Here is a 27,486-nt window from a genome sequence, read left to right as displayed (position 1 = left end):
GACTTGAAGTTGAGACTCCTGCTTTGGTACCACAGGCTGGGCTAAGGCCTTGTTGTCTGCTTTAAAAAAAAAAAAAAAAAGTGTGTGTGTGTGTGTGTGTGTGTGTGTGTGTGTTGTTTTAGGTTAACTATTGCGCATGAGTTATCCTGAAGTACAAACCCAGTGAGATGAACTGGGTAAACTAGATGAGCCCAACCTCAGGAGGGGGTATATGGCTGATCTTGATGAATTTATGGCTTGATAAAACTGAAGTGACTTGTCACCACTTTTTTTTTTTTTTTAAACCTCAGGATAGCTTGTACATGTCAGTTCTACCCTGAGATAGAAAGACATGCCTTTTTTAACAGTGAAGACAAGGCCTAAGTGATATCTTCCTCACTTCAGCTGTGCATTGTGCGCTCTCTCGGGGAGGGTTAAAAGGGTTGGGGAGGAAGGCCCAATTCACCACTGGAATATTAGATGATAATTGGAATTTAGGGAGTCTGTTAAGAAATATGAGAAATGAGAAAATTTGTGAATTCATCTTAAAAATGACAATGGATTGGCTTTTCAAATGGACATGCACACACAAAAGTAAATGTACACCTGACTTAGGGCTGGTCTATACACAGTTTACACACCGATCTTGTTAAAATCGGTCCATCCCAACTGTCAAAGCACTTATCAAGACAAACTATAAAGTTGTGAACATTCTGCATCCACGGTTGGGGGTTGTAAAGCTACATTGTTGAACAGATATAGGGCACAAATACCTTGATGTTTGTGAGTTGGTACAAGCACATAACTGTCTTTGCGTGTAAAACCTGCCTTGTGTGCACACACTTAATATTTAGCCCAGTTTTTTTTCTGTGTAGATTTCCTAAAGTTTGTTGGTTATTTTCAGTGTATTCTTGTCCAACTGCCTGCCCTAAACTACTGTGTTGCTGTGTGCTACTTTAAAATAATGTTCCTTGTTCCACCTCAGAGGCAGCTGCATTTTCGTGGTGAGCAAAGGAGTACTTTACTTAAGGATGTTGTGCTGCTTGCTTAATGCCTATTAAACGGTTCCAGAGCCCTGGCTGAAAAACAGTATAGAACAGCAGAGTACTACAAATCAAAGAGCTGGGTACAGGGGAAAAACTAGGCATCAAGATGGTTTTCAGATAGGCTAGTTAACTGATTAATTCTTGACAAATAAAGATGAGCCCTTGCTGGAACCAAACCCCACACTGCTGAACTTTGGAGACGTTTCAATTCTATTGCTTGGATCCCTCTCTGTTTATATACACTTGTGGGGTCTCTGAGAATATAGAACTGTGTAGGACACTGGGAGTGCAACTCTGTGGGACAAACACACACGTGGAGATGGCCACAGCAGAATGGTCAGAGAGCAAGTGCATCAGGGATGGAGCTGAAGCTAACAATTTCAGTAGGAGAAACTAGAGTTGAGAATATTTCAACTTTAATGTTAATTAAAAAAAGTGGTGAAGTTGAGCATTCTTACTTGTCTCACACACGTACAAAGGATGTGACACAAACTAACAAAAGCCAGTAAATTCATAGTCACAGCCACCATATCCTCCTTAGCACATGCTATTGTGACTCTCCCATACGGTCTAAGGTAGAACGTTAATCTTTGAAGTTCTCAGTGCCTTTGTTTGTATTAGTTTTGAGACTTCGGTGTTCGGATTTTTTTTTTGGGTCCACAAAAAGTGTGGACAATTTTTCATGAGAAAAGTAAGGAAAGTGTGTGTGTTTATATTGCAGCCTTGTAACTTTTCATGACAATTGTGCCAACCCATTATCATGATGGGTATAATTGATGTTTTTAATAGCATCAAATTATTTTCCCTGTCAAAACTGACAAAACTTCCCCGTGTCAGTTGGCAAGTAGAACTCCACATTGTACACAAGTTACCCAGAACCATTCCTCTCTGTGTTGTACAAATCCTTATCTACACGCCTCTAGACTCCACTCCATATAGTCCAAGGAGCAGGCACCATAATATCTTTTGGCAGCTTTTGTTGCAACCATGTTGAGTACTTTTGTTCAATGTAAATCTCTCCCTTTCTATCTACTCTCCATTGGATCCGTTTCCTGCTAAATGGGTCAACATAGTACCTCCAGTGTGAACTGTGTGGTTGAATAAATGTGAAGTGTTCCATCAATTTTTCTCTGAAACTGTGTTGTGTGTTCAAGTGTATATTACACTACTGGCTGACAGTTTTGTTGTAAATATGTACCACTATTAAGTTGGACTGTGCATTATTTACCCAATATTATAACATATAACTGTTCCCAGGAATCTGATAAATTCCCACTCAAAATCAGGCAAGCCAAAATGGGCATTTAGCCATTTAGTAAATTTTTGGCCTGGTGGACTGTAATGACTCGGACGTTGACAGTATCTTATGTGGTATATCCAGAGGTTAAAGAACCTCATGAAAGTTATTTTGGAAAGAAATGGAGGGCTAAATCTTGTAGGCTAGCCTTCTTCAATTCCAGTGAGGGTTTTACTTGGGTGAGGACTGAATAAGAATTGTAGAATGATGCATAGCACATGCTGCTTCCTGCACAACATCTCCGGGATCTGACTTTTCCTTCTACCAAAACTTCTTTAAACCTCTGATTGCCATACTCAAGATGCAAGACAAAATTTCCTCTCTAGCCTTGATCCTATGCCTTCAGCCTCTGCTCACTTCACCCCCTTGCCAAGGGCCATTTAAAATGTTGCTGCTAATATAGTTATCCTGCCTTGTCACCACTTCTAAGTCCCTCCATTGACTCCTTTACTGAATCATAAAGTTCATAAATCAACTGTTTGTCTTTACCTCAGATCAAGCTAACTTGAGAAGGGCTTTATCTGTCTTATTATCTTATCTCCAGATTCGATGCCCACTTTTGCTGCCAGCCTTGATTGTCCACAACTCTGACAAGCACTTTCATGCTGTTCCCTTTACGCTTGTTGTGGGGGGGGGGAAAAGTTCTCAGGCAAGATTTGTAAAGCCACTTACTTTATCCTTCTCAGAACTCACCTCTGCGGTAATACATACAGGAAAATACAGCCTGATAAAAGCTAGGCAAGTTGTGATTACTATTCCTGACTGACAATTGCATAGATCCCTTTTATTTTGACCTCTCATCTTATTACATCTTGTAACATCTTATTTTTTACATTGTAAGCTCTTTGGGTCAGGGACTGTAACTTGCTGTGTTTTACAAAACCTAGCACAGTCTCTCTCTCGTACTTGTTTGACCCCTAGCACTGTAGTATCTGAACACCTCATGATCTTTAATGTATTTACTGTCACAACACCCCTGCATGGTAGGGAAGTCCTATTTATCCCCATTTTACAGATGGAGAACTGAGGCATCAAGCCCTTCCACCTGTGCATCTCCGTGTCAGTCACTCACTGGTGGCAGCTTCTAGGAACAATCGCAATAAAAATAAAACTGAAAAGTGTATGACCACCCAATCTTCCTTTCCTCGTATGCTGGTAGGCAGTAATTAGGGAGAAGTAGAGAACACAAATCCTTCTGACTTAATTTTACTTATATAATTATGATACTAGTCAGCTATCATGGTACTAATACTAACACATCAATAACTACTGTTTTTTACACAAATATTTCTTGATGGATGTGGATTCAAGGCCTTAAGAATTTCAGTATTAACCTCTATCCCAACTGCTCTGGATTACCAAGAGCACCAAAAATGCACCTTAAATCGGGGGGGTGAGAGAAGCAGTTTAATCTTTGTTATGGAGCAACTTTTAAAATGGCCCCTGAACATTAATGCATAATTCTGCACATATGCAGTTCTGTAATCATTTCTGAGGTATTGCCTTTGGGGAGAGGAGGGGAGAAAGGTGTGTTAATGCAAATAATTTATAGGCTCCCCCGTTGTCTTGAACTGAACTTGCTCTGGGGAAGCTAAATCTTTTAACTTGACCTTGCTACTCCATGTGAAAACTACCAACTGCTTTCTCTTCACTGTGATTTGACCTTGATAGTGTTAACTCCACATTAAGTACACACTTTTTTTCCCCACTGAAAACACAGCTTATGTTTGGGTAAATTTGCTGAATACCAACTATTAGTTGGTTATGATAAAGGTAGGTAGATGTAAATCAAAAATCTGAGGGGTATGGGTATGGGACAAGGGAACTGGCTGTGATAAGTTACGTGTGTGAATTACTTGGACATGTAAAGGTTAGAAATGAGGTTGAGACCACTTTTGAAAAGTGGCCACGATCATCATCCTTTTTTTTTATCCTAGCGCCAAATGAATTCCTGTTACCCTGTCCCCAAGTTCATAAAATTAATATACCAAAAATTGATTCTACTTTGATAGTTTTCTGCCCCCTCTCCCAATTTCTGACAAGAAACTCTCACTTGCAATCAGCCACCTCTGCCATACTTTTCATATCTTTTTGAACTCTTGATAAAATAATGAATGACTTAAAAGCCAGAGCAGGTTCCTCCTCCTCCCCCCCCCAATTCATCTCGGGGTGTGTGTGTGTGTTTCTGTATGTGAGAGAAACTGCTCAGCTAAGACTAAGGATGGCAAGTCAAAATCGGGGGTGGCAGGGTGTGTTAAAACAGCCAAGCTATAAACCCTTAAAATTAGGGGTTTCTTAATGGGCCTGTGGACATAACCTTTGCTGTACTGATGTCCTGTGTGTACAATGATATATGGCAAATGTTTTATATGTTTACTGTTTGACAGATTAGGGCAGATGTACTTGATTATAACATTAAAAACATAGATCTGATAAAAATCTGTCTCTATTGTCTGGTAGAAGCCTTTACTCCCCTTTTTAACCCTATCTACAGTTAGAGAGAAATACAGTTTTCATTCAACATTGATGTTTGCCTTTCATCCCAGAGCTAATTTTTTCCCCCTGCAGCAGTTTTGGTGAAATTATGTATTACTTGTGATAATTCATTTTAAAAATTCCTCAGCTGTGTGGTGTACTTTCATGAAAATTCATTTAGATAAAATTAGATATTATTGTTTAATGAGGTGGCATTTCAATTTAGACCTTGCATCATGCATATACCAAGAGTTTTTTATGGAATAGTTAGGTTCATTTGAGTAATAAAGGCTGAATCATAGGGGCTTTAATTCTTAATCGCTGTAAGGATTGTTATCTGTAGGATGTGAGCTGTCTTAGTGGTATTCAATCAAGTGTCCACTTAGCCGTGACCAGAAGTAATTGCTCCCAAGTGGGTTGCACAATGACCTGTTAATACTTGCTTTGACCCTGTGACCTTGTCTGGCCTATTGTTTAGGATTTTATAGCAAGCAAATCTGCATTTTTGTGGGGTCAAGTAGATATCTGAGGTCAAACATTTTCTGATTACTACATAGTGTACACTGTAAGTCTACCAGATGCTGTTGCATAGCAATAGTCATTGCTTTATAGTGAAACCATGAAGGGTTTGAAAATTTGTCTTCCTGACTGCATGTAAACAGTTTAATATTTTACTGAAAGAAGTTCATCCTGTAAATTAGGTATGAATAATACATTTGTAATTACTATTCATGCCTTTAAACACTTGTCTTAATTGGCTTGGGTATTTTTTTAATGTATTTGCATTGTCAGGGAAGTTAATTTTAACTTGCATAGATAGATGGTAAGTTGTATAGACCAAGAACGTTCATTGCCTATATTCTCTTGAGAACTTGAACTTGGGTCAGTTTTACTAGGTCACTTGAAAGTGGGAAACTCTTTAATTTTTGTTTTAGGCAGTTGTACATATCTATCCCAGTTTTGATTTGATTAACCTACTTGCTGATGGTCTTTTAACCTTCACGTAGTCTGTGTCCTGTATTTATTCATAATATTTAGCATGTTCATGATGGTGCCGGTGGTGGTGTATCATATTTGTAGGTGAACAATATTTTTCTGTGTGGTGAAATAGCTGAATTGTAAAAATGAAGCCTTGATATTGTTTGTATATACTACTCCCTGTTTTCATATTGTGTTTACTAAACTCACTAGTCAAAACACTTTTTATGCACGTTCTAGCCTTGTAGGTCATCTTTGCTCTGAAAAAAGAAAATGCTGACATCTCTCTGCATTGCATCATACTGGAAATATTTTGGTTTCAGTTCTTTAAGCAGGCCAGTGGTGGTGATGCAAAAAGCATTTGGATTGATATATTTTTAAGCAAACAAAGCGAATATACTTCTGGGAGAGGCAGACTATAGTAAACTGAATAAGCAAGAGATGAGTGATACAGGAAAAAATTATATAGCATACATGGAAAAAACAAAGTGACTCTTTCCACTGCAAGAATATTTTAAGACTTCTTTTTTTGAAGTGTGTTAAACAGCTGATTCTATGATTTTTTTTTTTTTTTTTTAAAGCATGAAAGGCCATTGAAAACTCTTTTATAGTTTTTGAAGTTGGTAACTGCTAAACAGTGGTCACCTGTTGGCTGTGCTCTGTGGTGCTGGAGACGGATATTGTTGTAGGGTCAGCCACAGCTGTGTATACTTGTCACTCCTTTCGTTGGCCTGGATACTCTTCTGGAGATCAGGGTGTAGAAGCTCTCTGTGTGCAGTTCTCCTCTCTTTTTTCCTCCAAAGTAGGGTGTTGCTTACACAGCAATGTCTCCTCCTTCCCTGCTGCTAGCAGTGGCCAAGACCCACTCTTCTCCTGCTTCTGAAGCTGGCCCTCTATGTATCACCGGCTCCAATTGTCCAATTTTGCTAGCATGTTGGTCCTTAGCAGTGACTTCCACCACACAGGGCAGAAGATGCCTATGCTGCAGATCAGTGTGATCTGCATCAATGGTGGACTCCCTTTTTTTTTGCCCCAGGTGCCTCCCCCCTCTTCCCCACTCAGGCCAAAGAGTTTGGGAATCCTCATCAGACATCCGTTCCCCACAAAAGATTGTGTGGGATACTGAATGTTGGAGCTTGGTGAGGCCCTCAGATGGACTGCCCAGAGGAAAACTGCATGGTAGTTCTTGACTTCAGTAGCCCTGTGGAGTCATACAAGGACTCAGATCCCTTCCCCTGTGGCAGACCACCTCTGAAATCTACTTACCTAAAAACTTGGACCTCCTCACCTTACAGAGAAATACCTCTTTGCCGGTGGTCATGGAGATAGCATCCAGGGACGATCTTTCTCAGTCTTAGTGGATTGATGGCACACGCTCATTGCAAACCCACCCACAAGCATACTGGCAGACCCACGCCCCTCTGAGGAATCTTTTTTTTGTCCAAGAGACCCTCTCAGCCCAAGAAACTCCAGGAAGTCTGGGTTGCCTCTCTTTCAGGAATTCCACATCTTCCTGTGCACCATGTGATAAGAATATATCCTTTCCTGAGCATGGATCTCTCCTTCCTCTATGGAAATCTTAAATTCATAAAGGGGGGATGTGAGTGGGTGGAAAAGTATTTCTCTTCTCCCCCCCCCCCCCCACCTCCTCGCTCAATCCACCCCAAGCAATGGCTTTAAAGATCTAATCAACCTGGGGTAATGCATTTCTCAGTCCACAAAGGGGAACAATTCAGAAGTCCAAAGGGATCCCTTTTAAAATGAAGCAGGAGAAAGGAGCTTCCCTCTTTTATGTTGAGCTGCGAGAAGACTATCCTGGACTCGGGGTGGATGCATCTGGAATATAAAAGGTCTATTAGCGGATCTTCAAACTAACTCCGGTGCAGTGGAACAAAGCACGCAAGATGTCAGTGGTCTTTAAGATGCGCCCTCCTTTTCTGGCAATTAGTCAGGTTAGTGATGTATCCCATTAAGACCCAATTTTAGAAGATGGCCTGGGAGCTCTGAAGGATTTTGTAAAATGGGTTTTGAGGTCAGTGTGCTGTCTTGACTTTGGCAGATGCAGCACTCCTAGCCCCTCCTCCAGGTTTGCTTGGTACTCCATTCCAAGAATGACTCTGACTCTGAAAGAGAGATTCCATAGAGAACCTTAGATTCAGCTCATCAGGTCAGCTGTTCCCAATTCCTTAAAGATTGGGAGTCTGGGGGGTCCCCCGCACCCCCCCCAACATCCTCTCGAAGAGTCATTACATAGTCTGGATGTCAGTCTGGCTATCCAGCCTGTTTATAGGGCAGCAGAAGTTGGATGTTCTGTTATCTCATGGGGAACACACAAATGAGTATTTAATGCTTCCAAACCTCCTGTTTTACAGTGGTTAAAAGCCATTTCCCATGTCTTCCAACAATATTCCTCCTCAAGGATGATATGGCATGTCTCAATGGCACAGGGGTATGGATCATACCATGTCCTGGATGGAGAAAGAACTCTAGAGTTGCATTTAAAGTACCCTCTGGTCTTCTAAGCTTCAGGAGATCAATGTACAGTCCTTGGAAGATGCAACTTTTGGCCACAGGATCCTTCAGTCTGCTCTTGATTTAACGTAATCAAAGAAGAAAAATTGTTTATAATTAAAGCATTGAAGCCTATTGCTCTCATTATTTTTTATTACTGGCAATTACTTGCTACTCTTCAATTTCTTCATTGCTGAAGTCAGTGGATGGATCATAAGAAAGGGGAACTCCTTATTTCATGCTAGTAATGTTAATTTCTCATAATAGTACCTACCATCCATTCTTAAGGGTAGTCTGTCCCTCTTTAAGTGGTGGTCTTGTGGCAAGGAGGATTTATCCGTGATCTCCTTACAGTACACCCATTGCCATGGTATCCAAGTGCCTTGAAGACCTGGGCCTGCAAGGTATTGCTGAAACTCCCATTCAAGTACATGAGAATTGAGGGCACTCAGCAACATTCAGAAGTGCTTGGTGCCTTACAAGATTGAGCTGTCTTTTTACCATGAGATGTAGTTATGCAAATTATGACCTTTAAATGCATTTTGTATTTGGATTCAAGTTACTAAGACATTCTTTCCAAATTATGTTTTCCAGTATAATTCTGCTTTGGATACGTCTCTTTCTATTGATGCTGCAGTGTAGTGTCTTTCCAGCAGAGGGAATGCAGGAGTTCTTAAGCCAGAAAAACAGTCCCCATATTCAAAGTGATGGGCAGGATATCAGTCAGTGAGGAGTCCATATAGGTGGATTTAATTTCTTTGAAGGTCTGAACCATGTAACTGGAGACACATTCATCATTAACTAGATGGATTAGAATGTGTATCATGGCTGATGTCTACCTCGAGTAATACTTTTAAAAGCTCATTCCACTGGTGATATGGGACACATCTTGGGTGGAGGAGAGAAATTGGCTTCTGCAATGGATATTTGCAGAAAGTCACACTTCCACCATATGTTAGCAGAATTCTCTTTGGATGTGGATTTTGGATGGCGTTCTCACTGTTGCTGTAATCTAGTTTGTCCTTTACCCACCACTAGTTCTGAATCATATCAGCTTCTGGGAATCTTCCCTGTGTTTCCTGTAGGACAGTAGGGAGGCTTTGCTTGCTCAGCTGCTTTCCACTCTTCATTTGCATCTCACTGAAAAAATAAGAGCTAGAGACCTGAAGGCACAATATCATGTTAGGGGAGGCATGGTAGTTGTGTTCAAACCCTAAACTTCTCCCCGATTTGTCATTTAAAAAAAGGGCGGGTACCGTAAATCTCACCAGTCTGGATTGGCACATCTTCTGTGCGACAAACCATTCTGTAGGAAGGGAACTGTCCCTTTACTTTTTAATAACTTTGCATTGAAATTTTATTAGGTAATAATCTGGTTTTTAAGTGGATAAAAGATGAGATTAAGGCTGTTTTCCCCAACAGCGGGGGGTGACCTCTGGAGACACTGTTGCCTTAAAAAGCACAAAACTCCCCTTCTTAATGCTATACATTTTCAAAAAATGAATGTTTGCAGCATTATTTCAGTGCGTAGGTAGCGAAAAGTGTTGGAATAGAGAACGAAAGGCGTATTGGAGTAGGAACAGAAAGGAGGAGGTGTGAAAAGTGCTTGGATGGTTTAACGCACATTTTTTTTTTTTTGAAGTTAACGTCTCTGCACATACCAGCTTCAAGAATCTGGATGGATTTACCATGTCTTCTGATATTTCCATGAGATTTATATTTAGAAGGAAGGGAGAGGGAACAAGAGGGTCTCTTGATGATGTCTCCATACCGTGATGTCCCCAGTTAAGTTAATTATTTGCAGAACAGTTTATTACTGGGGAGTAACTGGATGGTAGTGAGACTGGATTGGTCAAGTATCTCCATTTATAGCTTTAAAAAGATATTTCCCTGACAGTACAATAGACATTTCACTGACAGTTTAATAAAGGGGTATGGGATACTACTTGATATAATTCTTATGCCACTTTGGTTGCTAAACCCATGAGGCCCTCAGGCAATTGTAGACAAATACATTTTGCATTGTTACTTACTTTTACTGGTGTCTCAGATGACTAGACAGCATTTCCATCATGTTAGTGCACTATCTGTGATGCTGCGAGTCTGTATGGAATTGTGACTTGCAGGCATGTTGGGCCCATTTCTGATTTCATTTATTTTCTTTGGATTTTAAGAGGTGCTGAGCACCAGCAACCCATCTAAAGTCAATAGGAGCCAGTAACGCACAGCACCTCTGGACAGCAGGTGGTTTAGAGCTACATTTGTGTAATTGAGAATAGAATCTGGTCTACTGTATGGGATTTTTTTTTAGATCTTTTTTTTTCTTTTTTTCCTCTCCTTGAGTGTACCAATCTTTGGTTTGTGTGTAGTAGCTTCTGCCTCCTTTGCAATAAGCATTCTAGTTATTATTGGAATATCTTCGAATGCTACAGATGCCACTTGGAATTTAGGAAACCCCATTTTTCCAAGGAGTTTATAAGTGAATTAACATATGGTGAAATTTGGCATTTGGATTGGCACCCTGGATTTATTAATCTGGGTAGTCCACTTCTTGTTTGATTTTTAAAATAGGGGGGAAAACCTGATAATTGGGTGGACTGTAGTGTGTGGTTTTGTTTCTTTGTTTGAAATCACTTTAACTTAAAAATAATTGCTTGGTTTTTAAAATCGTTTTCCTTATGTCATTCTTGTGGGCTGGCACCTTTTTTATCTTGTAAACATATTTCAATTTTTTTTAACACTATTACTACTTGCAGCACCTGAGCAGCTTCTCTTCATGATGTGGTCTGGTCTTTTTTTCCAGATGAAGTTCATGGGAGGAAACTCCAACTAGTGTCGGTGGGTGCTAGATTAGGCCTATTTTATAATTTTTATACCATGTAGTCTTGGCCTTGTGGCTGGGATTCTCGTTCAACTCCCATTGATTTACAAAGTTCCAGCCTACATGTTTACTTTTTTTTTTAAATATACATTTCTCCTTCTATTCTCTTTCTTGAGGATAATAGCATTTTGTCCACAAGGTTACAGTTAACATTGACTGGATGTGATGGAAGTGTTACAGTGCTTCTCCTTGATACATCTGTATCAAATGCCGGGTACTTCAGAAGAAGTCCCGATGCTGTTATCCCAATTTCAGTCCCATACCAGCTCTGCCATATTTAATGGCAGTGTGTTTTTGTGTCTCCTTTTCTTTTCTTTTTCTTTTTTCTTAATCCATGAGACAACTGGTCAAAAGGAAATGTGAATTTCATAAATTCAGTATAAAGGGATATTGTTTTTCTTTAGGAAACATTTTTATAGCATGTGAGACTTGGAAAAAATAACAAGCAAAATAAAATGCAATATGAAATTTGACCTCCAAATACAATACAATGATGATGATTACAGACATCTGAGGAAATAGAGATATTATGTGGTTTGTCTCTCTGGGCAGAATATGCTACATATAGGGCAAGTGAATTGAACAATAAAAATAAGACAATTGTGGTAAAGCTAAATACTGAGGAAATGATAAAAATTCAATTGACGAACAAGGCCTTTCCACAAGAGCCCCACTGTAGGTATTTGGATACAAGTTTGAGAATGGTACCACTCCCATTTAACTCTGTTAACTACAGCTACTCGCATCTCTTTATTGACAATACTATCATACAGCACGTTTTAGTGTTTTAAGGTCACATCTCCACTACAAATTTCTGCCAGTGTAGTTCTATCAATCCAGGGGCATGAAGAGGTGTGATGCCTGACTGACAGAGCTGTGCTGTCAGAAGCGCCTCATGTAAATGCAGTTACACTGGCAAAACTGTGCTTTTTGGTGCTATCTTTTATTTTGCTCAGGGGGCAGGGGAATAAGACACTGGCAAAACTGTGCTTTTGCTGGTATTAGTCTGCCCTAGAAGTGCTTTGCCGGTATAGTACACCAGTCTACCTATAACAGCAGATCACTCTTTTCACTGACATGCAGCCTGAGCTGCAGAACTGTTCTTTCCAATAACTGTTCTTTTTAATGGAACTTATAAAATGGTGCTCAAAACACACAAAATAATATATAAATATATTGTATATAGTCCAAAGGAAAAAAACACCATACTGAATAGAAATATGGAAGTTGTGTAGTGTATTTTGCCTTCTGATGAATTTTGTACTAACTCGGGTTTTTATGTGAATACTGATGTGTAAGAAATTCATATTAATGTCATCTGAAGTATAATAACAATAATAATAATACTCAGCATTTATACAATGCTTTTCATCTGCAGATCTCAAATGCTTACAACTATGCTCGGTATTACTGTCCTCATTGTCATAGATGGGTAAATGTAGGCAGAGAAAGGTTGGCTGATTTCTTGCCTACAGTCACGCAGAGTCAACGGCAGAGCTGGAAGTAGAATCCCGGTATCCTGATTCACTGTCCAGCGATCTATCCACTGTACTGGTGTGCCACCTTAAAATATTTTTACATTGACTTGGTTCTCCACTCTGAGGTGGATTTTAACACACACAAGCAATCCAACTCCTTGTACCACAGATACTACTGTATGGAATACAAAATGAGGTCTAATGGAGGCTTGATGATTTTGTCCTTTTTTTTTTTTTTCCTTCCAAACCAATGCGCCTGGACACTTACCATATTTAAGACCAGCACGTAAGGAAGCCAGACAGAGCTGTGTATGTTGACTTCTCCTCAGTATTTTAAAAATCAATTGCACTTAAACTCAAAGTTGTAAATTCTTTAGTAGCCGTACAGAACTTCACATATCTAGCTATACTTCTATGAATAGCACATACACACACGTTTAGTTTTTTAAACACTACATCTTGCATTACTTACCTAGCCTTACATGGCACAGACAAAGCTGTTTGCATGTTGGGATAAATATTTTTTGATTAATGATATGACTTGTAGACTTGTAATCAGGAGTGTCTTATCAGCAGCTTTTTAAAATTTGACATCTCTTCATGGAATGTGCCGGGGTGGAAATTTAGCACTCAGTAAATGCTGTTACAGTTGAATTCCACACACATGAATTATGACAAGTTAGGCTGACTGTTCTGTGGTTTGTTGTGTCTGGTTTGGTTCCTACTTTTAAAGTTGCAGTTGCATTTGGTCATTTTGAAGCTTATTTTCATAGTCTGGCTAAACCAGCAGGATCCCCGTGCACTGCAGGGGAACATAAAACATCAGCCTTTAAGCTAAAGTGCTCAATAGATAAGAATTTTAAGTCTCTATTGCATCATGCACTATGTCTTGTAGGCTTATTTGGTCTACTCCATTTGATTTAATTTAGATATTGAAGTATTTCTCCTTATTCAGTAGTCAAAGAAAAGTGCTGTACATTGTATTTCTCTCCCCTCTTCCCCCCTGCCCCTATTCCTTCAAGGCAAGATGGTTGGAAGTTCTAAAAAAAAATCTATAATTATGTTCCTTCCAACCAGGAAATAAACTTAATGTTTTCCAAGTGTTAAAATAGATTTTTTGCTGTGTTGCTTTATATGTAGAATTAGTCTAAAATAATCTCTCATCGAGATTTAGTTTAGTGTTATTTTTGTTTTGTTTTTCTCTTTACTAAATGTAAAGAATAAATTTCAACCTTGCATCTGGATTCTACAATCCTTACAAGAGATTCCATCCTTGTACTAAATTAGTAGATTATTCAGTAGAGTTGCCTGAACTGGACACGAGAATAGTCTGTGGCTCTTTATATTTGCAATACTGCACAAGGGAAATGAAGTGTAACTCATTGGCTGCTATTGCTAACATCCGCTCACGTGCTGACGGGTAGACATCTCTCTTGTTAAAAGGTTTGGTTTATTACTTGTTTGTACTGGAAAGCTGAAAACCTCTTGGGAGACAGAGGTTCTGTTTGGATGGCTTTCTTGGGAGATAAGGAAAACCATAGGGAAGTGGCTTGCTTGCATCTTGCACTGGAATGCTGGCGGTTCTGGAGGTTAGCCTTTGGTGGCATGGCTGTTGTCAGTCTTTTTTAGAACCAGTGACAAGTGACTAAGATTGCAGCACAATATAGATTAAAAGGATAAGAAATTGAAAACCTGCCACGAAAGGTCTTACTGTAACAATAAAAAGAGAGCTGACGGGATAAGTGAAATGTTTTAGTCATAAAGGTAACATGTTTATAAGTTTCTTGAAATGCCATTTTACTTGTTTCGGAAGATATGTATCTAAGGGCCCTTTTTCATGGTACTAAGCGGATTTGTGCGCCAAAGGCAATGACCTTTTACTGAATGGCTTCCAAACAGTACTTCAGAATGTGCCCCTAATTTACAATAATGTTGCACTCCTCTAAACTCCTTCTGGTTGAGGATAATAAACGTCGTGTAGGTCTGTCAACACCCAGCAAAATAGCTTTCACTTTTAAGTTCACCTGAGAGATCTTGAGCCTGATTATTCATTTTTTTCCCCCAAAGGTACTGCTCACCTACCTTTCTAGCTGAAGTCAGTGGGAGCTGCAGGTAGTCTGCATCTCTGAAAATTGTGATAGGTGTTTAAGAAGTTGGTCTCACAAAACTTGTGGCACCCTGAGTTAGTGTATACTTTAAAATTTTTTGCCTCAGTCTGTGTGGCAGAATGGAGCATAGAACCCAGAGTTCCAGACTGTCTCCAAATCCATCTATTGAGTTCAATGGGATTTAAAGATGTATTTAATTTTCTTTTAAAAACTGATGCGTTCATGAATGTGGGCTCTGATTTCAAGCGCTAGACAGTGCTTTTGTGCCTGGTAGCAGACAAGCCCAGTCATACTGTATTTGTGTCACTAAGTCTGTGAGTTTTGACTTTGCAACTAGTGAGATATGCTATTGATTATTCTTTCTCTTGTTATCGAAATCAAAACACTTGCTACTGTCCTTGAATGTTAGGCTGGGAAGGATTGCATTCCCATGATGCAGCTGGTGGAATTCTGCAGGATACTGTGGGATTTCGTACATTTTCTATAGCACGTCTCAGATGCTGCTCAGAACACTTGATATAAATTCTAACAGGTTTATTGTATCTCAAAAACGTTGAATTTTGTATGTTTTGATTCAGGGATGAGTTTAGGCCAGAAAACATAGGTTTGGGTCCAGCTTTCAGACACTCCAAGTGGTGGTGGTTGGATCAATATAAAAAATAAGAACCATTTGCAAAATTTAGATCACTGTTTTGGATTTTGAATTACAACCCCTTCCTATCACATCCTGTCCTAATGTACAAGGATTTTTTGGAAACACTGTTTGGGGCCAATCTGTTTGTTAAGCAAGCCTCAATTAAAATTGAGGAAAAGTGGGCCAGATCCTCAGCTGGTGAACTCTGTTTAGCTTCGTTGACTTTGGTGAATTTAATTCATCTGGAGATCTGGCCTAGTGACCTAGACTGCTTGACAAATATTGGTGCTGAGTGTGCATGCCCTCCATCAGGGACCATCTTTGGTGTTAAAAAGAGGAGCAGAAGTGATATGAAGGGGCAGGATGACACACACGCAAATATATAAAACACAACTGAGAGGTCTATGGTTTGCATGTGATGAGACAATGAGGTGCTGTGGGCATGGGGAGAAGAATGATTCGTGCTCTTGTTGGAGGGGTGCTGAATTGCACAGGAGTCTGGGGAAGGGATCCAGAGCCTTGTGCCCCAAATTCATTTCTGGAACAGATCAGTGTTGAGTTCAACACAAGTGAATAACAGTTATGCTTGGGAGCCCCCTATAATGAATTGGGACCCTATGGTAGGGTTACCTTACATCCTTATTTTCCTGGACATGTCTGGCTTTTTGGTTCTTAAATTGCCATCCTGGGAGGAATTTTTAAATATCTAAAAACGTCCGGGATTTTGCCATCATTATTTTTCCCCAAAGAAGAGTTGATCATTCAAGAAAGAGAGTGAAAGTTGATCACTCAAGAGTGCCCGCCTCCCCCCCTCCCCCAGCTCCCAGCATTTGCGTTGCGAAACAGGTGTTTCGCACGGCTGGGAGGGAGGAGGGAGCCAGGGCAGGGATTTGGGAAAAGGGTCCCATGGGGCAGGGAGGGTGCAGAGTTTGGGCAGGGACTTTGGGTAAGAGGTTTGAATGGGGGCAGGGTGGCATGAGAAAATACCCCTCCCCCCTGGAGTATCCTCTCTTTTTTTTTTTTTTTTTTTTTTTTTTTTTGAATGTTCAGATATGTAACCCTACCTTATTGTGCAGTGCCCAAAACAGACACACAACCAAGAGATGGTCCGTGTCAGAGTTTAGGGATCATAATGTCATTACTAGCTCTTTAGTTTGGAACTTTTTTTTTTCCTTTGACTTGTACAGCAGTGAGCAGAATGATCCATCTGTTTGGTAGCTCATATGAATTGACCAGATTGTATCAGTCCAGTTCCTGGTGCCAGAGCACCCTCTTCACCAAGATCACCATCAAAACGGGCACAAATATCCATAACTACCTAGTGTTCATTTTGGCTTTGTATAGCTGAGGACTGCTGATGGTATTGGAAGAGTTTTTGTGCCCTTAAACTACACCCACGGTATTTTTTCACACAAGATGCATAACTCAACCAACTTTGAATGGCGATTACAATCACATACACACGCAAAGCAGTGATGGAGATAGGAAAATGGAGTAAAAGATCGCTGCAGTAAAACCCACTGGATATAACAGGTTTCAGAGTAGCAGCCGTGTTAGTCTGTATTTGCAAAAAAGAAAAGGAGTACTTGTGGCACCTTAGAGACTAACAAATTGAGTGAGACTACAGCTCACTTCATCGGATGCATTCGTTGCAAAATACAGTGGGCCCACTGTATTTTGCACCGAATGCATCCGATGAAGTGAGCTGTAGTCTCACTCAATTTGTTAATCTCTAAGGTGCCACAAGTACTCCTTTTCTTTTTTCCCCACTGGATATAGGCTTCTTCTACAGCATCATGTGTATAAGGCTGTCGGATACAGTGAGTGAGTGGTAGGAGTGCTGATTTTAACTTCAGTCTGCTGGGTGGACTGCACTCTACCTTTTACTAGCCCTGTTCTGCTTTCAAAAATGAAGAGAAGCATCACTTCTTCCACTGGGTGAGGGGGGCTTCTCTAGAATTTCCTCTTTAACATGTCCCCTGTTGAAATGGTGAATTTATATACCACACCATGCCTGAAGAGTATGCATGCATGCCTCATTTTGAATGTATAAGAATCATTATGTTTCAACAGAATTTTTCACCTCACCTCTGTGTTTATAGAGCTAAGGCACTTTTTACTTTCCAGCCCTCAACATCTGGAACTGTTTCTATTAAAAAAAAAAAAAAAGAGGTTAAAATCTGCATAAAATGCCAATATCTCCACACATGCCACAATTTTTAGCTGCTGTCTGGTATCCTTTAAAATGTCAGAAGTTCTAAGTAGTCGTAGACTTAGTAGCTGCCTTTTTCCACCATCTCTCTGATGGTAGCCATCTTGAAATCTTAGCCATTTGTTCAGTTAGTTTTTTTTCTAGTTGACACCTTTCTAACTGAGGATAAAAGTAAAATGAGTAATCTAAATTAAGAATGAAAAGGAGAGAGAAAAGTAGCTCATATGCAGAGCTTCATGCAGCTACTGCCTTTGTGTTGCTGGGTTGTCTCATTGAAAGGATTATTGCTTTATGGTCATCACGGGCTTGATTTTTCAAAGGTACAGAGCACCTGCGGGTCCTACTGCCTTCAGTTGTTCTGGGTGCTGAGCACATGTGGAAATCAGGCCCCATGTCTGTACAGCATTTCGGGCCAAATGTTGGGTGGGGGGGAAACAAAACTCTAGCTCCAACCTCTTCAAAGTGCTTAGCACCCCCAATTGGGGCTGAATGTGCAGGGGAAAAAAATTGGCTCCCACTTGGCCACCGCAATAAGGGTAAGTGGTGCCCATTGTGATATTTAAAGCTAGGTTTTCAAAAGAGCCTAACACCCTGTGTGCCACTTTTTTTAGTGCCTAAATGAGAACTAAACATACTTGAAAATCTGGTTTGTGTTCCTGGTGCCGAGTGCTTCTGAAAATTCCGGTGAAGGTAGAGAAACTGTTCTTCCTACCTCTGTCCCGTTTTTATACGTTCTATAGCATTGGGGGCGGAGGGGAGAAAAATCAGTTGAGTAAATTAAAGACGTGTGTAAAGGGGAGGGAGGCCGTGGGCAAAATCAAGCGTGCTTCTTCCTATTACATGCCGTAACCTGTTTTTAACACATTGGCCTTATGGGACCCAGAAATAATAGAAACATCTGTGGAAGCCACATGGCATGCTTCTGGTGATAGCCTCGGTTGTGAGGAACTCTGTTCTAATTGCAAATCAAAGCTAGATGGATTATTCTTGAGTTGGCATCAAAAAGTTGAGGTAGATCCTAGCTGATTGCTCAGGGGTGCTGATGACAAATCTTATGGCCTGTTATAGAGTTTCCTCTGTAGACAATCCAAATAAGATTTGAAAAGTTGTTTTGAGCACTGTTGCATATTTGTAAACAGAAAGCTGGTTAGCATTATATTAGTGCATGAATATCTTATGACTGTGTTTAAAGGATCTAATGATTTATCAGGAAACCAAAGCACTGTAATCCAGTTGTGATGGAATATACCCGGTTCACATTCTACACACTACTGTAATAATCTTTGTACAAGGTATGCCTTGTAAGGTATCATTTGAAAACTCATAATTTGCTGGTCAGGCCTGTCCCGGATAAAATATGTTTTGGCAACATCTCCTCCTGTACGGTGTTGTTAATACACGTTCCAAACCCCACATCCCTGGCCAAACAGAAGTCAGCAAACAGGTCTGTCCTAAACAAAGAAATGTGTGCTTTCCTTAATTTGCATTTAAGCAGTAAACGGTGTTGTCAAGCAGGAAGGGAAAACAAAGGAAACTCAAACAGGTGAAAAAAAAAACAGCAGGGAACATCCTTCCATGCAGATGCTCATGGTTCTCAGTTGGAAATGTTTTTCAAGACAGGGTCTAGAACTTGCAGTATAACCCAAGGTGGTGAGAGCCGGGGTGTGGCTGGCAGGCTGCAGTTGCACAAACTGCATGCTGGTGACTGGTTGTGAACAGTCCAGGTTGGAGGCTACAATAGCAGAGCATTTCAAGACACCCCAGGTTACAGGGCTGGGGGTGACACAGCCCCCCCTACTGGTCTGGATTGCACCCTGGGATAGCATATCAGTGTCAGGATTAACAGGTATCAGTGCTGAATTAATGGGGTTCTATTTTAATTTGCACATTTATTAACTTGTTTCTGCCAAATAAGTAGTTGAGAAACAAGCATTTTTTAAAATGCAAATAATATGCTCTTTATTTTTGCTGCTGGGTGGTGATGTTTGGTAAACAGCCTGATTGTTAGGTTTTGGCCTTGGGGAACTTGCAGCTGCTCCATCCACGGTCCCTCTAGACACTTGTGCAAAGTGGGGATTGCTGAAGGGGGAAGATAAACAAACCAAGAAAATGGTGTAGTTATTATCTCTGCTTGTAACTTGTTTGAATGCAGTAGTTATTTGTAAGGACAGATCCCAGTTTTGGACTATGCATTTTACAGACACTGTATTGTTTTAAACAGATTCACAGGTCAGCAAGCTGGGTGTTAACTATCGGGACTGCATACATTTTAATATGTAAATAGGAAGGGGTGATGGTTTTAATCTTTTTTCCAATGGTACTCAGGGTGGTAATGACGTTTTTTTAAGTCCCTGTGAAAACAGATTGTATATGGCACAATTAATGTTTCAACACTTCCAGTATCTTCTTTGAAATATTTTAATGTTTTAATTTATTGTACTTCTCACTTAATACTGAGAATAGTGGGATGTATTCACAGCTTAATTGGTGGAAAGATGACTTACTGTAATTTAAAACTCATTTTAAAAAAATTGTGAACACATACAACTTGGAGGGGTACATTGAAAATTGATATACAACATTTTGTGTGTGTGTGCATAGTGTGGCTGAGAGAAAAATCATTGGATAAAATAGTCTAATGTGGTTTCATTGCAGTTGATACACTTTAAAGGGCAATGGAGCATAAAAAGGATTAAAGTAGAATCAGGATGTAGAAACTTAACATCAAATATAGTTTCAGGCTTTTTTGAGCAAAAGCTGATTTTAGTGAAAATCCAACTGGGGTGGGGAGATAGGATTGCTTGTGCACCAGCAGCTGCCACTGGAACATAATGAGAAGAGTCTTTTCCCTTGGGAGCAATATCCTGGAAAGCAGGTGATGTGGTGGCTTCGCCACACGTTCCAAACAGGAGGTAGGCATATACTGGTGGCGATATTTTGATCACCCTACTGTGCTAGCCACAGTTCCCCAGTTATCTGTTTCTCTCACAAACGCCATCCCAGGCTGCTCCACAAGCATGGGAGTGAGGAGGGGATCTCCCTGCTTATCAGCCTCTTCCTCCTTCATATACTTCCTTAAAGCTCTGCTGTGATGCGCACAGAATAGTGACTTCTGCTAACAGCTTGGTAGGTAGCTTGTTGTTGTTTACTGTGATTGCTGCTACTGATTGGCTTATAACATCTATGAATGGTGCAAACATTCCAAAATATTCTGTGTGAAATCCTGGCCTCAGTGACATCAGTGGCAAAACCTCCCATTGACTTCAGTGGGGGCAAGGATTACTGTTACTGTTACGTCTTGTCCTTTTCAGAAGGCAAGCTCTTTGAGCAGAGACGGATTACTACGGGTGGGGTTTTCAAACGTCTGCTTCATATGTTTGTGCAATACCTAGTGTTGAGTGGTGTCAACCTGGTTGAGGCCTCTTGGAGTTACCACAATGAAAACAATTAATGAGCATGTTTACCTCCAGGGTTCTGGCCTGATTCCCAGCTTAATGTATGTGGGGGGGACCTTCTGAAATGACTTGCATTTTCTTCCACAGGCCCAGCAAGAGCTTAATGTCTCTTGGAACTTAGATCATAGAATCACAGAGTTGGAAGGAACCTCAGGAGATCATATAATCCAACCCCCTGCTCAAAGCAGGACCAATCACCAATTTTTTTTTTTTTGCCCCAGATCCCTAAATGGCCCCCCTCAAGGATTGAACTCACAACCCTGGGTTTAGCAGGCCAATGCTCAAACCACTGAGCTATAATAGTAACCTTTTCAAAATGTCTTCAAAAATAAATTCTAAGCCTCTGAAGTTAATTTTTGTTGGGTTCAAGGTTGTGGACGATGTGTACGATAACCTGAGGATCTTGGCCTGTGCACCATTTGACCAGTCTATCTTCACTGCTGCACCAACTAGATTCAGGCCAAGCAGTTCTTTTGTGTTCTCTTCTATCTAGATCCCCATGCTCCTAAGGGAAATAAAAATAACCTTTTATGAAACCAGCAACTGTCCCAGATTTCAGGTCGTAGGTGGCAAATATAAGACCTCTTGAATTCTGTCTCTAGACATGGGCTCTGCAGTAGAGAGATGATCTCCTGTTAGGGCACTAGCCTAGAACTTGGGAGACATGAGTTCAAGTCCCTGATCGATACCAGGCTTCTTGCAACATTGGGCAGGTTACTTAGCCTCTCTGTGCCTTAGTTCCCCATCTGTATAATGGTGATAATAGAACTTTCCTGCTTCAGAGGTGTTGGGGGAGGGGGGAGATAAAATACACTGAAGGTTGTGAGGTGCTCAACTATTATGGTAACAGGAGCCTGAGAGATCCTGCACAAACACAATGCATGTAGGCTCTAGCTCAACTACAGACCCATCTGTGTATCCAACAGGCTCCATAATAAACCTAGCTTTTCTAGGCATTTCTGAAATACTTCCTTAAGAAATCTTGAAAACATGTATAAAAATATAGCTTGATCTAAGATTAAGGTCACTTTTGGCCTGCAGGTATTGCAGAGTATTTGAGTGTCTGAAAATGAGGTCCTGTTTAGTGTAAGTGGTAGTGAAGAAACTTTTTTGGGTCTTCTCATGTGATCTAGAGCCATCTAGTAATAGGAACCTTTCTGGACAATGTAACATGTTTTCTGCTTCCATCCATTTTATATGAGAAATGGAAGCTCTAATACTTTTTGCAGCAGGGCAAAGAGAAATCCTATTGGTTAGAGAAGTACCTTTCTTGGTCCCATGATATTCCATTCAGGTATTGTTGATATAAAAACTCTCAGATGTGCCTTAGGAAAACTTGATTTGGAGTGTAGTTGTAGCCTTGTTGGTCCCAAGATATTAGAGAGACAAAGAGGTTGAGGTAATGTGTTTTTTATTGGACCAACTTCAGTTGATGAAAGAAACAAGCTTTCGAGCTTGCACAGAGCTCTTCTTCAAGTTTGAGAGAGAGAGAGAAAACTTGGCAGCCTGCCAAAATAAACACATGAATATTTGAAAGCTGGGGTCATGCTGCTGCCCAAGCAACATCTGATATGGCCCAGGGAATGCCTGGGAGCCGCCAGAGCAGCTGTAGTGCAGGGGTCAGAGGTAGAAATGGATGACAATAGCCCTGTCAGGTGGGCATCTCTCTTTGAGGTACTACATGCACCACGTAAGGCAGAATTCTCTCCGCCTAGTCCATTCAGTCCCTTACACCCCCTTCCTCTGGCTGGCAGATCAGTTCTCCTCTGCCTGATGTCACTCACCTAGTCTTACCAGTTGGGCCGTAAAGCTGACATTCTCACTTGCCCAGGCCCTGATTCAGGAAAAATAATAATAGATTCATGCTTTCCAAGGCCAGAAGGGGTCAGTGTGGCCACCTGGTCTGACCTGTATAACACAAGCCATAGACTGTCCCCCAAATAATTCCTAGAGAAGATCTTTTAGGAAGTCCAGTCTTGATTTAAAAATTGCCAGTGATGGAGAATCCACCACAACCTGTGGTAAACTTGTTCCAAAGATTACCTTCACTGTTAACAATTTACACCTTATTTCCATGTAGTATATAGGCGGGTGCTTAAGTCCCATTGGAGCGAATGGGATTTAAGCATGTGATTAATTCAGGACAGCAATTAATCACATTCATGAGACCCAAATAATGCTTCTCTTTGGACCATGGTCCAGGACAGTAGGATTTTACCCAGCCTGGACAAGACACTTTGTTAATGAAGAAGATGCAAAGTGATTTCAAAGTAACTCTATTAGTAAAATGACTGTTTAGTTAATGTGTACAGTAAACAGCATCCTTAGAGCCAAGCTTAAACTCAAATATGTTACTGTTAGCGGGGGAAAAAAATCAAATTTGTATTTTCTTAACTGCTGAAGTATCCTGTGTGCAAGTTTTACCCCCCCTCCTCTTCTCCCCTCTCCACCCCCTCCCCCCAGCATCAAACATGTTATTCCTTAAAAGAAAGATTATTGCTAAAGAGATATTTTGTTTAAGGTTTTGTCAGGATGAAATGAGCAAACAGAGGGTAAATATCTGACCAACTCAGTGACCCTGTTTCATTTTAATAATGAAGTAGGTTAAAATCTCTCATACCTGAAACAGGACTGTGTTTTCTAACAGAGTATCTGCTAGGGTATTGACTAATTTTGGTATTGAAAATGAACATAAACTTATAAATCAGCAGAGGAAATTAGATACTTGAAATAATAGCACCTTTTAAAAATGCTGCCTTCCTGCCTTAAAAGTTTCAATTTTATTTATAGTGAAAAAAGATCTTTATATGACACAATAACATTTGATTTATTGCAAGAATATTTTAATAGGGGGCTCTCCCCACCTCCAGCATTTATACTTTCCTCTTTGTTTTCGAGTTCAGGGAAGTGGTGGGCTTGGGCTCAGTTCTAGCTAAGTGAAGTTTTAAAACATGTTTTTGTCTTTCAGTCAATCTCCTGAGAACCACTTTCTGAGTGATTCCAGCTTCCGAACATGTTTCCCATGGTAGGGGTTTTGATCTCTTGCCAGATTTGCCCTGAGCCATGAGTGAATAGGTGTAATGCCCACAAGTAAAACTGGTGAGTCAACTAACCCAAGTCTGTAGTAATTTTTTTTCCCCCCTTGTTACTTGGTATGCTTTTGTTTTTTAGTATTGTTTTGTGCTTAAAAATGTCACTAGTTTTCTCCTGTATAATATTATATAAGAATCTGATTTAATAATGGAAAAAACCCCCAAAGCTTACATGAAAATGCAAGCTGTTGTAGATCTTTGGTGATGGGGTTGGTGTTTTATGGTATAAACAGGTAATGTGAAAAACTGAAGCAGTGTTGATAGGCATGATCTAAGCATGGCTTTGCAGGCACTGAACGTCACAATTAAATATGGATATATAGAAGCCTTTGTTCCATGGCATCATTATTACTTTGCTTCCAAAAGGAGCCATAACCAGAAAACAATTAGCTATCGCTGTTTTGCCTCGCTTATATCCCAGTGACAAAATGGTGTCACTGGTACACAAGAGAGCTGTCTTATCACAGCTCCTGCCTTGTTAGCTTGGCATCCCATAGCACAAAGTTTTCCATTGTTCAAGGTGAAACCCTAGATACCAAGCTTGGCTTCTTCATTGACGTGCATGATCAAGCCTGGACAACTGGTGGGTGGGTGGGGGTGAGGGTGTGTGTGTGCCTGTTTCTCTATTAATGTAAGGTTGCCATTTGCCCCTGTTATTGTCCATATGCAGTCCCCTTTGCGACCCCTTACGTGTAGCTGTGGAGTAATCCGGTTAGTCCCCTTTTGGGACTGGGCTCTCGTGTATTGGCTGCATGGTAGGTGCAGAAAGAGTGTCGGAGCTAGTACTCCAAATTCCTCCCCGCAGCTCCACCAGCCTAGAGAACAGGGTTGCAAAGTCACTGACAAACTGAGATCACTCAAATGGCATGTCCTGCCTTTTACTTATGAACTGGGCAGGATGGGGACAAAAGTCAGGAAAACAGGAATAATTTTATTTGCAAGAAAATTAAAGGATACAAATAAGGAGGCTTTTAAAAGCAGGAAATATGAGTAATTTAAACTGCATTGGAGATGGGGATATAAATTTTCTTGAAAATAAATTTGGGTTTTTGGCACGTTTAATAATATCCCTCTGTGTATTAGGAAACCCATTTCCATTCAAAGATTGAAAACACAGAAATTCACACATCAGTGAATTGATTTTTTTTAAAAGGTTCTGTGCTTTTTTCTTTTTTTCCAGAGGTAGCATAATTACCATGTCATTTAGCAAAGATTATAATAACTGCTCAATTTTTACCGACTGGTGTAGTAAACAGTTGAATAAACCCATATGGCATCTGAAAGTGTGTATGAGAGAGAGAGAGATTTCTACCAGGTCCTTCGTATATAAATTACCAACCTTGCTAATGTGACTGATCCTAAAATGGGGAGCAATTCCAGATTTCTCTAATGATGTCTAGCTGGGCAAGAAATTCCTCAGTGCTCCATAGCAAACTGGTCTATGACTTCAGTGATGATGCTAGTTAATTAATTTAGTTTCCAGTAAAGCACGCATAGACAACTTATATAGGTATGTGGAAGATATTTTTCCCCTTAGTAAAGCCCTCCTTCTGTATTTACTTAAATCTCCTATAATAACCATAAATACAGAATTTGTGCAGTCCTGCTGTGCAAGACTTTAATAAAGATCTAGGCCTCTCTGAGCATGGCATAGGCTAAGTGCAACGGCATATGCTATTATGATAACCCTGTGGCATTACCTTACTGGGACTGTGTGTCTGTTCTTAGCAATAACACCCAGAAGAACTGAGAGACTTTAAAATGTTTCAGAGTAGCAGCCGTGTTAGTCTGTATTCACAAAAAAGAAAAGGAGTACTTGTGGCACCTTAGAGACTAACAAATATCCTTGAAAGTATAGGTTGGATTATGAAAGTGAAAACCTGTGGTTCACTAGTATCCTGAGTAGAGAAGAAGTGTTCTAGAGACCCGTTCTCTCAGTAGCTTCAGTATTAAAAAAAATCAGGATGATTAATTCTCTCCAAACACTTGACCGAACAAAGAGAAGCATGCCTATATTTCTTGTAAGTTGGCTGCTTTTAGTTCTCATTTAAAATTTCATGTCATACACTTGCCTTAAGATCTCTGAACAGAATCAGCTCCCTAAACACTTTTTTCAAAAAAAAAAAAACCAAAAAACAAAAAAAGAAACCCCAAACCTAACACCTGCAAAATAATAACAAAAAATGAGCCAGGCATTTCTGAGCAAACATTGGAAAGGAACTGTTTGCCAGAAAGGGTGCTGACACACTTATTTTAACCCTTATCCTTTTTTCTAGCTTCTAGTTGCATCATTATATCAATGTTATTAATGCCTTTCCCAGAATTCTATCTAAGGGTGGAAAGTTGCCTGGCAGTGTACTGTGGTGGGACTGGTGTAAGGGTGACTTGCTTTTTCCATCTTCCTGTTCAGCAGCCGCTAGAGGACAGCTATGAGGAACAGTCCTTTCCCCTGTTGCAGTAAGATCCACCTTTACATATTATTGCTGCTTCCCCCCCCTCCCCCCCGTTGAGCCTTCATGATGTCAAGAATTCATTCACAGCCTGTAGATTTTAGAACTTTCCAGCTTATTGAGTAACAAAATGTGATTCCTGCTAATTGTGTTGACTGAATACTTACAGCCTTTGGAAGAGAAGAGTTCTTTTTTTTTTTTTTTTTTTTTAAAGCATAGCATCTACTTGTGTACTATTTTATGGCAGGCAAAGGTCATCTGGGGCAAGCAGCCAGAACAGTGAATTGCCTCATTGCAAGGCATAAGAAAAGGAGACTGAAAGAGATGGTAAAGATTTAAACAAATTGCTCATTGTTATGAATTTTTAAAGTCAAGAAATTGGTGCTGTATAAGGTTTTTTTGTTTTTTTTTTTTAAATTGGAGATAACCATGCTTGCCCAATAAATTGACTTAGGAACAGAACAAATCAAAATTAATGGTTTGGTGCTTAAAGTCTGGATTTTCAGCAAAGTTTTGCACAGCTTCACCAATGGGGTTCAGTGTTCTGAACCACAAGCTAATTGGAGAGTTATAAAACTGCTACTTTTCTTTTCAGCTACTTAGCATCCTTTAGAGCAGTGCTACTCAAAATGGTGGTCCACGGACTGGTGCCAGTCTGCGAGCCATCAACTGCCGGTCTGCGCGCACATTGGGGAGGGAAAAAATTGCTGGTCCCCCACATAAGATACCTTGAGAAGCAATGCCTTAGAAAGTTAATGTATTTTATGAGCATTCAAAGCAGATCTCCCCACCCACCATGTAGGAAGCGGTGCCATAATCTACATTATAGCTACCATTATTCCAAACAAGGAAGTCTAGATAGATGGGACATCACTTGGGTCTTTCATAAC

At 40.2% G+C, this 27,486-nt stretch overlaps 1 protein-coding gene across 23 annotated transcripts in view; it reads left to right on the top strand.

The window, feature by feature from the left end:
* Nucleotides 1-27,486, top strand: part of FOXP1 (forkhead box P1) — a 510,145-nt gene that overhangs the window by 40,851 nt on the left and 441,808 nt on the right. For all 23 annotated transcript variants that reach the window (XM_043519263.1, XM_043519262.1, XM_043519271.1 and 20 more), the window contains one exon: nt 24,023-24,153. The gene's annotated coding sequence lies outside the window, so the exon portion shown is untranslated. The remainder of the gene's footprint in view (nt 1-24,022; nt 24,154-27,486) is intronic.

Source organism: Dermochelys coriacea, chromosome 7, assembly GCF_009764565.3.
Source record: "Dermochelys coriacea isolate rDerCor1 chromosome 7, rDerCor1.pri.v4, whole genome shotgun sequence".
Lineage (NCBI taxonomy): Eukaryota > Metazoa > Chordata > Testudines > Dermochelyidae > Dermochelys > Dermochelys coriacea.
This window is presented reverse-complemented; position numbering and strand designations above follow the sequence as displayed.